Source organism: Gopherus evgoodei, unplaced genomic scaffold (genome assembly GCF_007399415.2).
Source record: "Gopherus evgoodei ecotype Sinaloan lineage unplaced genomic scaffold, rGopEvg1_v1.p scaffold_31_arrow_ctg1, whole genome shotgun sequence".
Lineage (NCBI taxonomy): Eukaryota > Metazoa > Chordata > Testudines > Testudinidae > Gopherus > Gopherus evgoodei.
Window position 1 is genome coordinate 6,156,284 of NW_022059983.1, and position 11,920 is coordinate 6,168,203.

Here is an 11,920-nt window from a genome sequence, read left to right on the forward strand (position 1 = left end):
TAGGACTGGAAGGGATGTTGCTAGGTCATCTGGTCCAGTCCTCTGCGCTGAGGCAGGATGAAGCTTTATCATTCTAGACCATCCCTGACAGGTGTTTGTCCAAGTTCTTCTTAAAACCTCCAGAGATTCCACAGCCTGGAAGTTCTTCTTCACGCAGCGCACAGTAAACATGTGGAACTCCTTACCTGAGGAGGTTGTGAAGGCTAGGACTATAACAGGGTTTAAAAGAGAACTGGATAAATGCATGGAGGTTAAGCTCATTAATGGCTATTAGCCAGGATGGGTAAGGAATGGTGTCCCTAGCCTCTGTTTGTCAGAGGCTGGAGATGGATGGCAGGAGAGAGATCACTTGATCTTTGATTGTTAGGTTCACTCCCTCTGGAGCACCTGGCATGCGCCACTGGCGGTAGACAGGATACTGGGCTGGATGGACCTTTGGTCTGACCCAGTACGGCCGTTCTTATGTTCTTATATAAAGCTCAGCTTTGATGTGCCCAGGCTCCCCTGTGTTACACTCGAGTGCCCAGCCCCTTGACCTCTGGACATTGGTTCACTGCCTCGGTGCAAGCAGCGTCCCCCCATTCACTAGCTTCCGCTCAGTTCAACCCTCTCCTCAGCCCCAGCGCTTAGTCGTGTCTCACGGAAAACCAATAGACGTTTGTCTGATACAGCTTAAAAATAAAGATTCCAGTAGAGGCAAGTCTAAGGATCGGACCCAAAAGCAGAATGTAAAACCCCACGTAGAGCCTGAACTGATTAACAGGTTCCTCTCCTAATAGGCTCTCACCCAAAGGTCAGTCCCTACACTGCTCGTCCAGGCGAACTAGCTGGGATCCGCTGCTCCTGAGCCTCCCAGGTTGGCAGAGTGTCACCTCCACAACGCTCTGAAGTCTAGTCAAAGATTTATGCAAAGTGGAATCGCTTCACCAGCGGAGACCGAGAGAGATTACAAGTTTGGCTGATAAAAGTTAACAGTGGTGATGTCATATAATTTGGCTTGGCAGAATTCAATATTTATTTTTTATTTATAATTTTCGTTGATGATAATCATGTTTATTTTTAAGCATGTCGGAGAAAAACTCAGTTCTCGCTTTTTGTTTGGGTGCAGCAAAATCAAATACTTTATTCTAACTCCAGCAATTGCAATAGAGGGAGGGAGTGCCCTAGGACACTGGGTCGCCCCAGTCCCGGACAGGTCTCTCAACAGGTAAACAATTACAGCAAGCATTTATACCTTTGTTACAGACAATAACAAGCAATAATACAGACAATAATGAGCAACAGCTGCATTTTGTTTATACATAGGCTATCCTGCTATCTTATTTTCCTCACGTTGGGCGCCAGTCTACGTATTTAATTATCAGTGCAAGGTCGTGATAACTTCTCACACAGTTCTTTCCTACTTGCCTCACACTAACCTCGCTTCTACAAATCTCACGTCATTAGGGTTACAGCTGGCCTAACTCTTGCTAACAGACTAAGGCCATGTCTACATCTACAATTTTGCAGCGCTGGTTGTTACAGCTGTATTAGTACAGCTGTATAGGGCCAGCGCTGCAGAGTGGCCACACTTACAGCAACCAGCGCTGCAAGTGGTGTTAGATGTGGCCACACTGCAGCGCTGTTGGGCGGCTTCAAGGGGGGTTCGGGGAACGCGAGAGCAAACCGGGGAAGGAGACCAGCTTTGCCGCAGTTTGCTCTCGCGTTCCCCGAACCCCCCTGCAAACCGCAGGGAAGGAGACCTGCTTGCTTGGGGTTCGGGGAACTAGAGAGCAAACCGGGAACGCGAGAGCAAACCGCGGCGAAGCGGGTCTCCTTCCCCGATTTGCTCTCTCGTTCCCGGAACCCCGAGCAAGCAGGTCTCCTTCCCTGCGGTTTGCTGGGTGGCTCCGGGAACGCGACCCGCTCCGCCGCGGTTTGCTCTCGCGTTCCCGGAGCCACCCAGCAAACCGCAGGGAAGGAGACCTGCTTGCTCGGGGTTCCGGGAACGAGAGAGCAAATCGGGGAAGGAGACCCGCTTGATTACCAGAGGCTTCCTCCTTAGACGGAGGTCAAGAAAAGCGCTGGTAAGTGTCTACATTGTATTACCAGCGCTGGATCACCAGCACTGGATCCTCTACACCCGAGACAAAACGGGAGTATGGCCAGCGCTGCAAACAGGGAGTTGCAGCGCTGGTGATGCCCTGCAGATGTGTACACCTCCTAAGTTGCAGCGCTGTAACTCCCTCACCAGCGCTGCAACTTTCTGATGTAGACAAGCCCTGACATGCATTAAGATCCCCTACAAATCCTTGTCAATTCTTTCCCTACTTCCACACTCCCCCCTTTTGTACTTCTAGTGTATCAGATATTTTCAAATCTCTATTTGCTTTAAGCCATGGATTTCTGATTCTACATCAGATGTTTCAACCTTAGGGATTTTCACTGGTGTAATGACAATACAGTACCACCAACCAGCCCATTAAAAGTCTCATCTCGCCATGGGAAACCGCCCACAGGACAAATCTCCACCGCACACCAGCTCCCCACCCCTCCAGAGATGAGACGTACAGGCAGCTGCAGCCTGGAGCCTGCTCACTCCCCCAGAGGTGACACATGGCTGTGTCTAGTGAGGGGACACATGCCCTCCCCCCATTTCTCCGGACGCGTCCAGCACTGACGCCCACAAGTGAGGAGGCAACGCTCCCCCGGGGTGGCACTCAGAGTCATCCCCTTCTCCTCCCCCTGCCCCATCCCACACCGCCATCCCCCTTTCTCTTCCTCTGCCCCATCTCACTCCCCCTGCCCCATCCCACTCCCTCATCCCCCCTTCTCGTCCCCCTGCCCCATCCCACACCGCCATCCCCCTTTCTCTTCCTCTGCCCCATCTCACTCCCCCTGCCCCATCCCACTCCCTCATCCCCCCTTCTCCTCCCCCTGCCCCATCCCATCCCTCTTCCTCCCCCACTGCCTCGCCCTGCCCCCACATGGGCACTCACCCTTGTACAGAAGCAGCACCCAGCAGGGAGCATCCCGGAGCTGCCAGCCCAGCTGGGGAGTGTCACTGAGTGAGCTGGCACAGCATGGGAAGGACAGAACCTGCCTCCCATCCGGACAGGCAACGCAGAACAAGCCCTGCTTGGCACTCACAGAAATCAGGGGAAGGGAGCAGTGGGGGGGGCAATGCCCCCCAAACTACGCCCATGACTGGGTTGATGTCCTGGTGCCTCCCCTCACCCTGACATCCCTACAGGGTGTCCCCTGTGGGTGGGAGCTCCTCCCCAGACACAGGGGGTCGCTTTGCCGTCCCTGCCAGGGGTAGTGTACTAAACTGCTCCCACAGGAATGTGCTACTGGGAGCAGTTACTGGTAGGCAATGGACTGTAAGAAACTGCTATTGTATAAAACTGCTACCTGATGTAGCAAACGCCCACCAGTAGCAGTGTCTTGCAGTATAGTGTGTGAAATTGCTGCGTGTAGAAAGGTGCTATCTGTAGCAGTTATTGCTCCGTACAGATTGGAAGAAACTGCTGTTGTAAAGAACTGCTACTTGATGTAGCAACCTAAACCTCCCTTACTGCAATTTAAGCCCATTGCTTCTTGTCCTGCCCTCAGAGGTTAAGGAGAACAATTCTTCTTCTTCTTCCATGTAACAACCTTTTACATACTTGAAAACCATTATCATGTTTCAGTCTTCCTTCATAGGTCATGTTTTCTAGACGTTTAACCTTTTTTTCCTTTTTTTCCGCTCTTCTCTGGACTTTCTTCACTTTGTCCACATCTTTCCTGAAATGTGGCGCTGAGTACTAGACACAATACTCCAGTTGAGGCCTAATCAGCGCAGAGCAAAGCCGAAGAATCACTTCTTGTGTCTCACTCACAACACTCCTGCTAATACAGCCCAGAATGATGTTCAGTTTTTTGCAGTGGCGTCACACTGTCGACTCATATTTCACTTGTGATCCAGTCTGACCCCCTCAATCCCTTTCTGCAGTTCTCCTTCCTAGGCAGCCATTTCCCATTTTGTGTGTGCATCTGATTGTCCCTTCCTAAGTGGAGCACTTTGCATTTGTCCTTATTGGATTTCATCCTATTTACTTCAGACCTTTTCTCCAGTTTGTCCAGATCATTTTGAATTTTTATCTTATCCTCCCAAGCACTTGTCACCCCTCTCAGCTTAGTATCGTTCACAATATTTTCATACTTTTATAAGTGTACTCTCTATGCCATTATCTAAATCATTAAGATTTTGAATATAAACATATCGAGAACCGATCCCTGCGGGACCCCATTCATTATGCCCTTCCATCCTGACTGTGAACCACTGATAACTATTCTCTGGGAACGATTTTTCAACCAGTTTTTCATCCACCTTATTGTAGCTCCATCCAGGTTGTATTTCCCTGATTTGTTTATGAGAAGATCCTGGGAGACAGTATCAAAAACTTTACTAACAGCAAGATAGACCATGTCAGCCACTTCCCCCACATCCACAAGGCTTGTTACCCTGTCAAACAAAGCTATCATATTGGGTTGACATGATTTGTTCTTGACAAATCCATGCTGGCTATTACTTATCACCTTATTTTCTTCTAGGTGTTGCAAATTGATTGCTTAATTATTTGCTCCATTATCTTTCCAGGTACACCCGTTAAACTGACTGGTCTGTAATTCCCGGGTTGTCCTTATTTCACTTTTTACAGATTGGCACTATATTTGCCCTTTTCCAGTCTTCTGGAATCTCTCCTGTCTTCCATGACTTTTCAAAGATAATTGCTAATGGCTCAGATATCTCCTCAGTCAGCGTCTTCAGTATTCTAGGACACATTTCATCAGGCCCTGGTGACTTGAAGACATCTAACTTGTCTAAGTCATTTTTAACTTGTTCTTTTCCTACTTTTCCCTCTGATCCTACCTCATTTTCACTGGCATTCACTAGGCAACTAAGAGTCCTGTGGCACCTTATAAACTAACAGACGTATTGGAGCATGAGCTTTCATGGGTGAATATCCGCTTCGTCGGATGCATGTAGTGGAAATTTCCAGGGGCAGGGAAATACTATATTAGGTGTTACCTTTTGATGGATTTTTTTGTGTTTTCAGCCAATCCATTGGTTTGTGCGTGGTGTGGGCTGGTGAAGTTACGCTGTATTCCCAATTTTTTGCAATGTCTAGGTTATACTGAAAGAAAAAATGTTATGCCATGTTTGGTGGATGAAAAGAGACCAAAGAATAAAATGTTAGAGCAACCCAGATGGGGTGTCCAGCAGTAATCCTTCCCAAAGTAGTATGGGAGTTCATGGAAACTTGTCAGCAAAAATACCTATAAAGAAAAACTCCCTAGGGCAATGAAGCCCATGTTCACTGTCAGCTATCTGTGATCTGGAAGTGTGGTTGAAGACATGGTCAGAAACAACCTCAGAAAAAAGTGTTTACCTCATTAATGAAGTCTGGCCAACGATCTGTCAGTACAAGCTGTGGACATCCAAGTCACTGTAGAATTTCATACATTTGTTTTGACACCTCAGATGCCAACTTATTTCGAAGTGGAAATGCTTCAAGCCATCCTGTAAGCTAGTCTGTGGCTGCTCGTATATCCCTCCTTTGTTGCCGGGAATGGCTCTGTTAAATTCATTCCCACCAATTCAAACGGCCGACTGACCTGTATGCAAGGGAACCGGTTGAAGTCATACTTGGAATTTCTCTTATTTCATATTCTCAATAAGCCCAGGAAAAGTATGAGGGTGGGCTAAGATTCATTTAGGTGTTTAGACTCCAGCTTTGATGGAACTGGCCATACTGCACCCTAAAGGCTCAGGAACAAAGAGGCGCATAAGAACAAAATATCATTTATTTATTGAAATGTCTTGACTTGACTTCCGGATGTACAACTCATGTTTTTAGAATTCCTGTAGTTGTCAAGGTGTCTTGGGATCGTAGATGTGTGTTCATTGTGTTCTAAAGGCCAAAACTATGAACGGGTTCAACGAAGAATTAGATCAGTGCCTCAGGACAGGTGCATCAGCTGTTAGCCAAGATAATCAGAGCTCCATGTTCTGTGTGTCCCTAAAGCCTCCTCTGACTGCCAGATGTTGGGAGTGGACAATGGGATGTTTCACTCAGTGACTGCCTGTTCTGTTCATTCCCTTGGAAGCATGTGGCACTGGCCGCTCTCAGAAGACAGGATACTGGACCAGACGGACTGTTTGTCTGATCCACTACAGCAGCTCTAATGTTCTGCAAAAATTGCAATCGACTTTTGCCTTTGAGAAAGACAATACAGGAGATAGGATCCGGCCTTTAGTGAATACTTGAGAATCAAGTTCTACACACAAGAAATGGCCTGTGGAAAACACTAAGGGCTGGACCGAGAGGCCAAATCACAGCTGCAAAAATGCAATCCCCATCGGTGGATTGACTCAGAACAAAGGTTTGACACTAGGCCAGAAATTCAGTCAGGCTGGAAGTTAGATGATCCAACAGGATAAACATCCGCTCAAAAAATAAGAAGAAAAAAATAGAATTAAACATTCAGGGAGTTCAGGGAATCCCAGCAGCAGATAAGACAACTTGGGAAACTGGGAGCTCTCAGGAAGCAGAAGAACCTTGTCTGGCAAAAGCCACAAGGCTGGTTCCTGCGGAGGGGTTTAGGGGGCCACTATCCGCACCACTGGGCCCTGCACCTTGGGCTCCAGTCCTTGGCGTGCTGCATCTGCCTCTGGACAGGCCAGGATTCAGTCCTAGGTCCTGGTGGCATCGTTCCCTGAGCTGCCTTCGGTCAGCGACCCGCAGGGCAAACAGCCCTTGGGGGAGCGGGACCCACGTTAACCCTTCAGGGCTCTCGGCCTGTCTAGTGGCTGCTCTGCACCAGCCGATTGTGAGTTTGCTGCTGTCGCTGTGGCGTCTGACCTGGTAGCTTCGTAGCAGGTCGGCTCCAACACCCCTGGAAATCAGAGCAGGACTGCAGTGGGGCTTGGCGTAGGACCATGGGTCCACTGGTGGCAGGGTCCAGGCCACACCTGGGGCACACAGCAGGAGCTGGGGGACACAGCCAGAGGCCCGGCAGAGCTGGATTTTAATTATTTTTATTGTTTCAACTGATAATATCAATGTTTATTTTTAAGCCTGTTTCCCTATTTTTAGCAACTGAAATTTCTGCAGTTGTGCAAAATGATGGGTGTGGAGCAGTTTTGCATTTGAATTTCAGCAGTAGTGCAAATGTGGGGGCTTTTTAGGCATTTTTTTTCCAATTTTTAGACATTGAAATATCCACAGATCTGTAAAATTGTGGGGGGGGCGGGGGGGTTTAAGCAGTTTTTATTTGACTTTCCACAGTTGTGCAAAATTATTATTTTAAGCTTTTCCCCCCCTATTTTTATCTATTTAAATTCCCACAGTTGTGCAATTTTTTAAAGCATCCCCCTCCCCCATTTAAATCTCCATACCTCTGTACAGTTATGGGGTTTAAGCATTTTCTTTTTTAATTTTTGTCCAGGTCAATGTTTGTGCGTGTGGGGAATGATAGGGGTTTATAAGCATTTTTGTTTTCCATTTTGAATACATTAAAATGTCCACAGCTGTGAGAAAACCAGGGGTGGTGTCCAGGGCCGGCTCTGGCTTTTTTGCCACCCCAAGCAAAAAATAATAATAAAAAAGTGGGGTGGGAGGGGGCGGCTGGAGCAGCAAAATGGGGGGGGAAAAATAAGAGCAACACGGCACGGCCGGAGCGGCAAAGCAGGGGGCAGGGGACGGCACATCCAGCAAAGCAGGGGAAAAAAACAAAACAAGAAAACCCTATGGGGTGGCTGGAGCCAGGGTGCAGGGGGACTCACTGTGCAGCACAGTGCGCGCCCGGTCTAGTGGGGGGGAAGGGGAGGGGGAGGGAGCAGGGGGGAGAAAGAGAATGGGGGTGGCCAGAGCTTGGTCCCGACTCCTGCACCGCCTGCCGGGAGGGCTCTGTGCCGCTCCGGTTGGCTGGGAGGGAAGGACACGGCTGCCCTGCCAAGTTTGCTGCAGGGGCTTCCCTCCTCCCCCCCCCACAGGATATGGGAACCAAAAAAACCCAGACCTGCCGTGCCGCCCTAGGACTGGGCAGAAGCCGCCCCGTAGGATCTGCCGCCCCCAGCACGAGCTTGCTCGGCTGGTGCCCGGAGCCGGCCCTGGCGGTGTCCCACAATAATTATGGAACGACAACAGGCCCTGAGATTCAGAGAGTTAGAGCTTTATTCGAATCTTTAATTGTCAACATCCCATGTCAACATATACACAGTCAATAGCCTTAAATCAAACTGTGCTACCGTCTCGAGCAGCGCGGCTCTCACTTTGCAGAGCTGCAGGTGTCGATTATTCTCGATGGAAATATTTTTTCCATCAGGGGAGGAGTCAGCAGGCGTGTGCAGTGAAATCAACATTTACAGATACAAATCAAATCCTTCCAAGGCAACGTATATAGGAAACGGTGGTGATCTGTAGCCCCTTCTAGTGGTTCTATCATATAACAGGGCTACATGTCGGGTGTTGTTTGAGCTGGAATCATCGTCAGGTGCATGATTATACAGCCTGAAATCATGGGTTCAAGTCCCCCCTCCTGCTGCACCCCCTGGAGAAGGTCATTATGTAAAGAGATGGCCCAGTCTATCGATAAAACACCTACCGCTCAACCTCTGCCACAAGGGAGCGTTAACATGCAAAGAAAGTAATGCAGAAATAACTAGTTGCATTGTATTATTTGAGCTAGTGAATTAAGTGATAGACTAAGCCCCAGCCCACCTCTGGCACTGGCCTGCTGGCTGACATTGGGTGACTCCCATCACCGTTCTGTGCCTCAGTTTCCCTAGCTATAAAACGATGATAACGATACTTCTCTCCCTTTCTCAAGCGCTTCAGGATCTACTCACGAACACTGCGACACAAGAACTTGGTGTTAGCACCATTTAACCTAGCAGACAAGGTTCGAAATTTGTAAGTATTTCTCATGAAATAGTTGTACAAGTCTCAAGGAGGGACACTTTCTTTGACATTTTGCATGAGTGCTTTAATCTGAAATTTTGGGATTAAAAATTGTCAGGTTAAAAAATCCTTTTTTTTTCTTGTTTCCCCCAGTTTGTGGCTGAAAAAGGGGAAGGGATGGGACAGAAATGGAGGAAGGGGACGTCATTTTTTCCTAAACAATTTTTATTACAAAAATGGAATTATTTCAAAAAAATTTACCAGTTTTTCCCCTTGCTTCCCGCAATCATCGATGGGATGACTTGTGGCAGTGAAGGTAAGTACATTAGCTCAGTATTTGCTGGTTTGAAATCACGGTCGCTAAACCTTGTTGAAAACAGGTAACTATTTTTGGTGAGAATTTTCAAGAGAATTTCATAAAGGGAAGGGTTTTGTTTGTTCTGTTTCTTCAGTAGTTTTCACCACGAATCTGAAACAAAGAGTTTCCCACTTTCAAAAATGCTCAAAACTGACATTTTTCCATGTCTCTCCCCCATCTCCCGCCCCCACCCAGTCTCCTTCTGAGAAGAAAGGAGGGGAAATGGAGGAGAAAGAAGGAAACATCCCTCCAAGAACTGAGGTTTTTCATTTTTTAAAAAGAATGGAAAGTTGAAGGGGGGAAAAAGCAAATTTTTCATCCAATTTTCTTTGTCAAATTTTTTTGATAGAACTGGCTCTGATTTTTTCTACCTGTGGCTTTATTTTGCCAGCAGCTGGTTACAGATGGCCTGAGGATATTTCCCAGGGCCGAAATTCCCGCCTGCGCCTGCCACATTAATATATTTCATCTGCTTCCCCACTTCTCTCCGTCTGGCTCTGGGGTACATCCCTCCCCCCACATCTGCTCTGGTTGCTTCGAGGGACTGGGTGGGGATGATCAAGGCCTTGTGTCCTGGAGAAATCCCCTGAATTCTGCAGGGATGCAGGTGTTCACAGCTGACATGCGGGTCCTGCTGCCACAGGCCCTAATTCAGTGAGGCGCTTAAGCATGGTACTTAACTTTAAGCACATGGCTTAACCCAAAGAGGAATCATAGAATATCAGGGTTGGAAGGGACCTCAGGAGGTGTCTAGTCCAACCCCCTGCTCAAAGCAGGACCAATTCCCAACTAAATCATCCCAGCCAGGGCTTTGTCAAGCCTGACCTTAAAAATTCTGATCTCATGCTTAAGAGTTAAAGCGTGGCCTTAAGTTTTGGATCAGGGCTTTTGTGGCTCCCAGCTCGGCAACAAAATCTCGCAGACCTTGGCTAACAAGTTTCCAAAGTGGCCTGTAATTTGGGTGGACCTGCTGTAGGGGGCGCTGCCGGGGGCAGTAGGGGCAGGACTTGGCTGTGATGACTATAAAAGAAGGATCTTGACTGTGGCTGATGGACCCGCACTGACCCTGTGGTCCCCTTGTGCGTTGTAGCTTCTGGCCTGTGCTGCCTAATATGAGCACTAGGGGTCGAACTAAGACTAATCAGCTTCTTGATGTTCATCCCCATGGACTGAGTGGACTTGTAGGCTCTGAAGTTTTAGGTTGTTTTGGGTTTGAGGGCAGTTATGTAACCAAAAAAAATCTACATTTGTAAGCCGCACTTTCACGACACACAGACTGCACACAACTCCAAATTTCTGTATTTCACGTGTGTGTAACATTGTGAGTCAAACTACACTAATGCCTACTCCAGTTTAAGGAGTGATCATTTTAACTGTTTTAATTATGTATTGCCACTTCTGTAGTTTGCTGAAACAGTATAAGTCTCAGGTAATTGCTCTTACCTCTGCTTCATAGATCACTTTGGTAAAATAATCTCGTTGCGGCCATCGGGGGGCCGGCCCACTGCTGGCCTTGCGGGGTAATGCAGGTTAATGTTAGCTAATCCATACATGTTAGACATACGGCATAAAGCATTAATATTTTTTAGACCCAGCAGGAGGGCAGTTATGTTAATGGAATTATATTATGTCTTTCCACAGTGCTGTCCACTGGTCTGTCCCAAAATGCCTCGGACCGGGACAAACTCAACGTTTGGCATATGTGGATCAGAAAACTGTCACAGCAAGATATATTTTTGTTAATGTCCCAGCACAGCCACCTTTACACGCAACGGAATTAAAATACAGTGTCCAAGCCAGAGATAAGGCAAAGTTGTTAGGAGACGTGTCTTTCTAGCTTGTCAGAAACCGTGCTACAAATAGAAGTGGTTTGGGGAGTGTATTTTTGAGCCACCTATTCTGTGTAAGGTGAATGGAAAACTCTGGGAGAAACAAGTGTCCAAGAAAGATTGCTGTGGTATAAACTCTTTCTTATTGGCCTATTTTGTCTTCGACAATAACATTGTCTAAGTTTGGTCTCACAAACATTTTTCATAACACATCAGCCACATCACTCGATGAGATTGTTCCTTCTGAAAGGAAGTTTCTTTGGCTCACACCCTATCAAAGGAAAGACTTGGAAAGTTCATTTGGGGATGAACGCTGGCACCTACAGAGGAAGGGACCAAACTACTGTCAGAAGAGCGAGGTAAAGTATGTCTTCTTTGCGTATTCTGTCTAGTATAAGGCTGTCAAGCAATTAAAAAAATTAATCGCACTGTTAGACAATAGCAGAATACCATTTATTTAAATATTTTGGGAAGTTTTCTACATTTTCAAATATATTGATTTCAGTTACAACACAGAATACAAAGTGTACAGTGCTCATGTTATATTGAGCGTCTGTGTTTCCGAACCTCGTCACTCACAAGACTTTGCATTAATTCAGGGCTGGTGGATGGGTCAGTGCCGGGTCGCATGCACAGAAGTAAGTGTGTGGTGAGCAGAAAATCTTAGGCCTTATCTACCCTACAGAAGTTTGCCATGTGCTGTACTGTTTGGTACCTCTCAAAGGCTAGCCCACCTCCAGCATTGCTTGAGCTGTTTGCTAACCATGCTGGCTGCTGCCCGGCATCCTCTGCGCTTCATCAGGGCT

The 11,920-nt window shown here is 47.4% G+C and overlaps 1 protein-coding gene across 1 annotated transcript in view; it reads left to right on the plus strand.

Moving 5' to 3' along the window:
• Positions 1-11,585, plus strand: part of LOC115640616 (interferon-inducible GTPase 5-like) — a 34,753-nt gene extending 23,168 nt beyond the window's left edge. Inside the window, exons 2-4 of the transcript XR_003997905.1 lie at positions 8,857-8,939; positions 9,081-9,243; positions 10,927-11,585. The gene's annotated coding sequence lies outside the window, so the exon portion shown is untranslated. The remainder of the gene's footprint in view (positions 1-8,856; positions 8,940-9,080; positions 9,244-10,926) is intronic.
• Positions 11,586-11,920: the final 335 nt, after the last annotated feature.